This window comes from Dioscorea cayenensis, unplaced genomic scaffold (assembly GCF_009730915.1).
Source record: "Dioscorea cayenensis subsp. rotundata cultivar TDr96_F1 unplaced genomic scaffold, TDr96_F1_v2_PseudoChromosome.rev07_lg8_w22 25.fasta BLBR01001676.1, whole genome shotgun sequence".
Taxonomy (NCBI): Eukaryota; Viridiplantae; Streptophyta; class Magnoliopsida; order Dioscoreales; family Dioscoreaceae; genus Dioscorea; species Dioscorea cayenensis.
Window position 1 is genome coordinate 12,342 of NW_024088067.1, and position 8,552 is coordinate 20,893.

At 41.3% G+C, this 8,552-nt stretch overlaps 1 long non-coding RNA gene and 1 other non-coding gene across 2 annotated transcripts; both read right to left on the minus strand.

The window, feature by feature from the left end:
* Positions 1-290: 290 nt before the first annotated feature.
* Positions 291-397, minus strand: LOC120256867. The gene has a single exon (XR_005535445.1). It is a non-coding gene; the product is annotated as a small nucleolar RNA R71 (small nucleolar RNA).
* A 6,776-nt stretch (positions 398-7,173) lies between these two features.
* Positions 7,174-8,552, minus strand: LOC120256865. The gene is made up of 3 exons (XR_005535444.1): positions 8,506-8,552; positions 8,295-8,359; positions 7,174-7,319 (listed from the first exon to the last, which is right to left on the minus strand). It is a non-coding gene; the product is annotated as an uncharacterized LOC120256865 (long non-coding RNA).

The window sequence follows — 8,552 nt, forward strand, 5'->3', positions numbered from 1 at the left end:
AGAATTTTGAGCTGAAGCGGGCATTCATCCATATGTTGCAGCAATCCGTGCAGTTCAATGGTTTGGTCGATGAGGATCCAAACAATCATATAGAGAACTTTCTCGGGGTGTGTGATATGCTGAAGATAAATGGGGTAATGGATGATGCCATCAAGTTGAGGGCCTTCCCATTTTCCTTGAAAGGGAGAGCGAAGCAGTGGCTACACTCATTACCTAGAGCATTAATTACCACATGGGAGGAGATGGTAGAAGCTTTTCTTGGCCATTATTTTCCTCACGGAAAATCTGCAAAGCTTAGAAATGAGATCTCATCCTTTGTACAATTGGAATTGGAGTCTCTCTTTGAGATGTGGGAAAGGGTCAAGGAGCTCCTAAGAAAATGCCCACAACACGGATTCCCAGAGTGGATGATTGTTCAGACCTTTTACAATGGTCTGAATCCGAGTACAAGGTAACTCTTGGATGTGGCAGCAGGAGGTACATTAGGTAGCAAGATCCCCAGTGAGGCTCGTCAATTAATTGAAGAAATGGGGTTAAACAGCTACCAATAGAATACCAGGGAGAAGAAAAAGATGGCCGGTCTCCATAAGATAGATATAGTGACTTCACTAGCGGCTCAAGTGGAATCACTGAGTAAGAAGTTAGATCTTCTAACTTCGAACAAAGTAGCGGCCGTGATTACTTACACTGTGTGTAATGGAGGACATGCTCCCTCAAATTGCCCGATATCTATTGGTGATGCATCTTCAGTTGAGACCGTCGATTTTATAGGTAATAGCATGAGGACTCAAGGGAACCCATACAGCAACACCTACAATACGGGTTGGAAGAATCATCCCAATTTCTCGTAGAGCAACCAAGGTCCACAAAAGGCCATGGGGCCACCGGGTTTCCAACAACAAGGCCCAAATGTGGAAACAAAGTTTCAGGTTTGGAGACCCGAATGACCGATTTGGATAAGGCCTTAACTAGGTTTGTGCAATCGTCAAATTCAAGGTTTGAATCAGTTGAGGCTACACTTCGCAACCATACCGTGTCCTTACATAATCTTGAAAATCAAGTGGGGCAGATTACGAAGTTCATATCGGAAAGGCCACATGGAAGTTTGCGGAGCAATACCAAGACCAACCCTAGAGAGCATGTGAAGGCGATCACTTTGAGAAGTTGTCATGAGATCGACGGTAGGCTTCCGAGTGAGAAGTCAAATGAACACGCACCAGAGGTTATAGAGGTTGAAGCGGGAACAAGCAAAGAGACGGATGTGGCACCTCCACCTTTCAAGCCAAGGATCCCTTATCCCTCTAGATTGAAGAATGACCAAGGGGATCAATAGTACAAGAAGTTCCTAAGTTTGTTCAAGCAACTCCACATCAATATTCCTTTTGCTGAGTCATTGGCCCAAATGCCTAAGTATGTCAAATTCTTGAAGGACTTGTTGACCAACAAGAGGAAGTTGGAGGAGAGTGCTTCAGTGATCTTAGATGCGTCTTGCTTGGCAGTCTTGCAAAAGAACATGCCGAACAAGAAGAAAGACCCTGGGAGCTTCATCGATCCGTGTAATATCGGCAATCTAGGTGAAGAAATGGCATTGGCGGATTTAGGGGCTAGCATCAACGTCATGCCATACACCTTTTTTCAAAAGCTAGTCTTGGGCGAGCCTAGACCTACTCGGATGACTTTACAACTAGTGGACCGAACGGTGAGACATCTGAGACGTATCATTGAGGACGTGCTTGTCAAGGTGGACAAGTACATTTTTTTGGTTGACTTCATAGTGCTAGACGTCAATGAGGATGCAGATGCAACCTTGATACTTGGGAGGCCATTTTTGTAGACTTCCAAGGCATTGATTGGCATGGACGGTGGAGAGCTTACTTTGAGAGTTGGAGATGACAAGCTCACATACCGCCTTGCAGAAGCCATGTGACATTCTCTTGATTTCGATGATACTTTGTACTTTTTAGACACTACTGATGAGATTGTTGATGAATACATACAGGAGATGTTCAATCCGGATCCATACGAAGGCTTGTTCGACCAAGAGGAGGACAATGAAGAGATCATGATTCTTAGTTCGATGGAAGAAGTACCATCTACTCCGGGGATCTTGAACAAGGTACTCCGGAGATTGAAGAGGGCTAGGAGACGCCACCGGAAATGCTCGAAGACTGTTGGAGACGTGCGTGAACCGAACAATTTGGGTGAACCATTTCAGGACGGTCTCAAGCCCGATAATTCACCCTCTACCCTCAAGAGATTTTGCTTGTCATGTTTCCAAGCCATGTGTAAGAGGGCAACTTTCATCTATGAGTCCTCGTGAGATAAGACAAGGTACGTCAAGCTAAGTGGCGTTAAACAAGCGCTTCTTGGGATGCAACCCAAGTGTTTACTGATTTTTTAATTTGTTAGTTTAGTGTTTGTATAAATAAAGTGTTGAGTGTTGGTGTCTTGATTTTTATATACTTGTGCAGCAATTTTTATCGTGGGTTCTTAAGTTCATCGTGTGTTTTCATGTGAATTTGGTGAAGTTTTAGTCGTTTGAGCTATTTCTCATGTTTTTCACTGGTATAAATTGCATATTGGGGGCAGGCTCTGAGTGTGTAAGCATGTTCAGAAATTTTCTGCAGAGCCTGCAGAGTTCTCTAAGTATCCAGAGAAAACACACGGGCGTGTGGAATTAACACACGCCCGTGGTTTTGTATTGCGAGCTCATCCAGAAAAAGCACAAGGGCGTGGACTCGCATCTGTGGATGACCATGCGATTATCACACGCCTGTGGGTAATTTTCACACCGGCGCATGAAGTCCTGCAGAGATTGGCAGACTTTCCCGAAAGCACACAGGGGCATGGACTCGTCCCTGTGAGCGACCTTGTGAAAATCGCACGGGCGTGGGTAATTTTCACACGCCCGTACGAATCTCTGTAGAGGAGCTCTCCCCATCCCGAGAAGACATAGGGGTGTGCGGCTGCCCCTGTCAGTTGGGCTTATGAATGCCCACGCTCATGTGGAATTTCCAAATGGGCGTATGGAACACTTAGCAATTTTTCTCAGATGTCTAAAGCAACCACAGAGGCGTGCGGCTGCCCCTGTGAGTCGGGCGCACGGGCATGGGTATTTATCACACACCCATGTATTTGCATTAAGAAGTAGTGAGTGTTTTCCCGAGAGCACACAGGGGCGTGCACCTGCCCCTGTGAAGCTTTCCTGTGGACGTCGACGAGCGTATGTAATTTCCGTAGACTAGTGTGGATGTGCAGAATTCTAAGAGACGGGAGTTTTTTCTTTAAAAATCTTTGTGGATTCTCCTTTTCTTCTTTTCCAATCACCCGAAAACCAGTCCTAATCAACTTCTCGGCCCTTTACCGTTGTTTTGGAGGATTTTCTTTCACATTTCGTGCCAATTTTTGGGATACTATCATCTATTTCATCGGCAACCCTTCTTATCCTCTTTTCTTCGTGAATCTTGGTTTTTATTGGATTGAGAATCTTGAGTTGTGCCAATTTTCATGATTTAATGTCTTATGCATGTTTGGGAAGCCCATAGGGGCGGTTTTGAGTTGAATTTTTGGAGAATCGATGCACAATCGTGCAGTTTTTACACCCCGCAGATCCACACGAGGGTGGGTAATTTCCACAGGCCCATATGGAATTCTGTAGTATGCTGTTCCTGAGTATTATTTAATCATTTCATCCTCATTTGTCACAGGAATGTCACCGCACTCGAGGAGGCACGAAGACAAGCGCCCTAGGGAGCCTTCACCCGAGCTAGCACATATTGTATTTATGAATCTTGAGCATCAAGCTCGTTTCGAGTGGCTATCAGAGCTTAGGTTTGGCCAATCACGTTTTATGGACCTAAGTGTGCTAAGTGGGGTCCAGCGGGGTGATGAGTTAATTAGGGAGTTAGAGGCGCTGATGGCCGTAGGAGGCTGGCAGAGGTTATTGTCTATACGAGAGCAAGTTTTTAAGCCGCTGACTTTGGAGGTGCTGGCGTCTTTTGAGTTTGTGGATGACATACAGTTTAGAGTGTTCGGTTGTCAATTTGCTATGAGTATTTCTGATTTTTTTAGTTCGCATGGGCTTGTACGACGAGGCATATATAGAAACCGAGGAGTATGAACATCTACCAACAAATTACTTTGGTACCTTGAGTCCACAGCAGGCTTACCAGGTTTCATGCGGACAGGGGCAGCATGAACCGGGAATATCCAAGGCCACATGTCTGTCTCGGCTGAGCTACAGATATTTATTCGCTGTCATTAGCAGATCTGTGGATGGCCGAGGTGATAACACTAGTACTTTGGAGAGGTTCTACGGCTCCGACATCGCACGCCGTTTGGAAGAAGGTTAGTGGGAGAGCTTTCATCGGCACCGATCCGGTGAGGTGTATCCTAGGCCGGACAAAGGGACCCTTGCGAGGAGTAGAGGACTCTCCACAAGACCATCACCATGACTAACGAGGGCATTTTCTATGGATGCTTTGTTTTTACATTCGATTTCATTGATTGTATCTAGCTCCATGGAGAGCTACACCCCTAGTTGGTACTTGGGTATTTGTGAACCCTAGGATGTATTCGTTTAATTGAATTTCTTTATTATGCTTTCAATTAATTGATGTTTATTGTGAGTTCCAATCTTGTATGCTTGATTGTATGAATACTCCCCTAGAGTGACACTAGGGTTGAGAGTTCTTCTTGGTAACTCTTGTGAGTGAGTGACACATCATGAGAGTTTGACAAAGCTAGATTGGAGAGGATTTAGAGGGTGAGTCGAGAGGTAGCAGAGCACTCCCTTTCCCTCCGGTATGATCTATCCTATCTACATGTTCCAAGAGTTCTTTGCGGTCATAGTTGAGTGAATGGGCTAAGGGATGACCTTCCGCTGGGGCTTAGTTGCTAGTGCAACAGAGTGAAGCGTTGAAGTGATTTTAGCATCTAGGGCTTAATTGTAGCTAGGGATCTTTCACCTGGACCAAAGGTTTAGGTCTGTACATAGGAATAGGATTTATCATTTGGAGTCCCTAAAGCTCATTGCAATTCTATACGAGTGCGTGGTGTTGAGATTGTTCGATTTCTCCTCTGGGACATGCATAGAGTTAGGCATGGTTGACCTTAGATTTGGGACTATGCAATTAAGGATTTCCACAACTCACTATTGCATTAATTAGGAAGCATAATAGAGGTTTCTTGCACTTGAAATGATTGTCATTGGCTGAACAATACCCGAGTACAACATCTTTATCAGTTGCCTTACCTTTTCCTTTACTTGTGCTCTCTTTCTTGTTGTTTTTACTCTTGAGAATTGAATCTTGTCACACATATCACTATTCATCTTCCACATTAGTTAAGAAACAATTTAAGTGTCTTTATTGCCTACTCTCTGTGGATACGATACCCATTCATCTGGGATTATTACTTTAACACCCGTGCACTTGTGATGTAAACGCATATTCGGACGTGTTAAGGGCTAAACCCTTGAACGTATTTGGGTATGTGAACCCTACGATCTATTCTTTTGTATTGATTTACTTTATGTTTCTATTTAATCCAAGTTGATTTGATTTTCAGCCTTGTGTTTCTATCGCTTGCATGTTAAATTAAACTTTGTGATTGATTTATTATGCTTGATTTGTTACTTTGATGAGAGAGGTCTCTATTAGAGTTACTACTTAACCAAGATTTGTTACTTTGCATAAGGAATAGAAATACCAAGATTGCTACTTAACCAAGCGAAGATGAAACAATGATTGTGTTGATAAGATGTAATGTAGAAAAAATAAAAGATATAAGAAAGAGAGGCACAAATAAGTGAGAGGAAAGGCAATCGCTAAGTACAGTAGCATTCACTATATCTAAGTAATGTAGAATTTTACCGTAGCTAAGTACTATTCACGCGCCCGCGTGGAAATTCCTGCAGCCCACGCGGGCGCGAGGAAAATCCACATGGGTGCGTGGGGGCATGTAACAGACACTGTCTAAGGGCTATAAATAGCCATTTTGCCCTATTCTTTCTCATTTTTTGGTGCGGCTCTTGATGGGTGAGATGGCTAGGGTTTGGAGAGAAGGTTTTTGCGGCTTGGGAGGCGCTTTGTCACTAACTTGGATCGATTCCTCCTCTGTCATAGCATCAAGGAAGCCACCGGTGAACCTAGCTTTGGAGAGGGTCCTTTAAGACGTCGAAGCTCTCCATCAAGGCCATCAGTTCATATATAAGGGGGTTTATTTCTATGGTTTTAATGTACTTTCATTTATTGATGGTGTGTTTTGTATATTGCTCTATGGAGAACTAAAACCCTGAGGGTATTTGGGCTTATGAACCCTAGGATTCTCATCTTGTGTGGATTTGCTTTGTGTTTCTATTTAATCCGAGTTTGATTAAGTTTCATTCTTGATTGTTTAATGCTTGCTTGCCTTATTGATCTTGTGGTTATTTGGTTTGCATGATTTGTTGCTTTGGTGGGAGAGAGATCTCCATTAGGGTTACAACCTCAAGATTAAAGAGGGATGAGAGGGTGATTCCTAAGATAATGAAGTATCCCCTTTCCCCTCTGATTGGTGTATTCTATCTCCATTCCCTAGACTCTATGCAACCATATTTGGTGGCATGCGTGAGATTGCTTAATTTCTCCACTGGGACCTTGTAGGGGGTTGATACGTCTGAATATGCGTGTAAACCGCAAGTGCACGGGTGTCGAAGTAATAATCCCAGATGAGTGGGTATTGTATCCACGGAGAGTAGGGAATAAAAAAACTTGAGTTGTTTCTTAACTAATGTGGAAGATGAATAGTGATAAGTGTGACAAAACATGAAATAACGAAAATAAAAACAACAAGATAGTTGGTACAAGTAAAGGAGAAGGTAAGGCAATGGTATCGTATCCACAGAGAGTAGGGAATAAAGACACTTGAGTTGTTTCTTAACTAATGTGGAAGATGAATAGTGGTAAGTGTGACAAAATATGAAATAACGAAAAATAAAAACAACAAGATAGAAGGAACATGTCACGCCCCGAACCCGGCTCGCCAGGCTCAGTGCGCTGACAAACGGCCACACACCAACCAAGCCGAGGCCCAATAGCCATGTAAGGCCTCAAAACCTGTTCTCAACAAATCACAAAAAAATCTAACAGAGACTAAAGGCTAGAAACAATAATGGAGTTCAACACTAAAAGAAATAACTAAATGTCTTGCACAGTTGCTACAAATTTAATCAAATAAAAACTATGCCCACAACAAACGGGACTTATCACATGCTAAGAAGATTGACGGTGACCCAACGATCCCTGCTAAGCTATCCGTCACTGACCTCTACTCCTGATCTGAAAGAAAAACAACAATAAAATTTATGAGCTTGACAACCCAGTAAGCACCCACTAAAAGTATAGGGATCACTTATCAAAAATCATAATTTAATAATTTGCAAAAAACCAACCATAAGTTTAATTCACATAACATAGATGTCAAAAATTAAGCATATAGGTCCCCCAAACAACTATTGCCCAAAAACAAATCACAAAATTCATATATTTACCCTCGGTGACCCGAGACAAAACAAAAGCCATATTTTTACCCTCGGTGACCCGAGCCAAAATTAACAAAGGCCGATATTTTGCACCGACGGCAAGCAATGGGAAACTATAGTTTCTAGAACAAAATACGTGTCGACACGGTCAGTGTTTAACCCCCAGTGACAGGGTTATTGCAAGGTTATTTGGGGACTAATTTCTATATCAAAGTACCTTGTTCACAAAACGATGAATTAACAAAATTCAAAATAAGCAAAGTACAAGAATACAGTAACATGATCCCATTTTTGTCATATCAAAATACACCAGTTAATGGAATACAAATATGAACAAATAATAATAAAAATAATAACATTCTTTAATAAAAAATTTAAATAATACCCTAAATTCAAAATAAATAAATAAATACATAATCTGAACTTTAAACACATGAATTCAGAAATTTAAATAATTATCCGAAATTCAAAAATTTTGAACAGTCATAAATCATATGAAATTTCAAAAGTAAAAAGAATCAGGATTTAAAAGAATTATTTGAAAATTCGAAATTTAACTAAATCAACACGTGGGAATTCTAAAGAATCTCATTAATTTGAATATTAAATAATTTAAAATAATTCGAAAATAGTATTAATTATATAAATATAATTTGAATAATATACAGAAACCTAATTATCACAAAATAAATAAATTAAATATTGACTTTCACAAATTTATCTAGTTTCAAAAAGTCTATATACGTATTATAATTTATATGTGGATACTTACCTAAATGTCTCACAACTCCAAGACTCCAAATCAGATTATCCAAAATCAAGCACTCGAAGGATGCCCTAACAAACATAAAGCATGTGCATAAATGAATGAATAAACACAAGGTTGGTGACACATATCAAATTCCATAAGGTAGTCTATAGGGTGGAAACTAAGGATGAGAATAAGTAAGATCTCACAACCACAATAAAATTCAAGCACCTACCTTGGATCTTTCGTCACAAAATTCAACGAGGAACAAAATATCAAGAG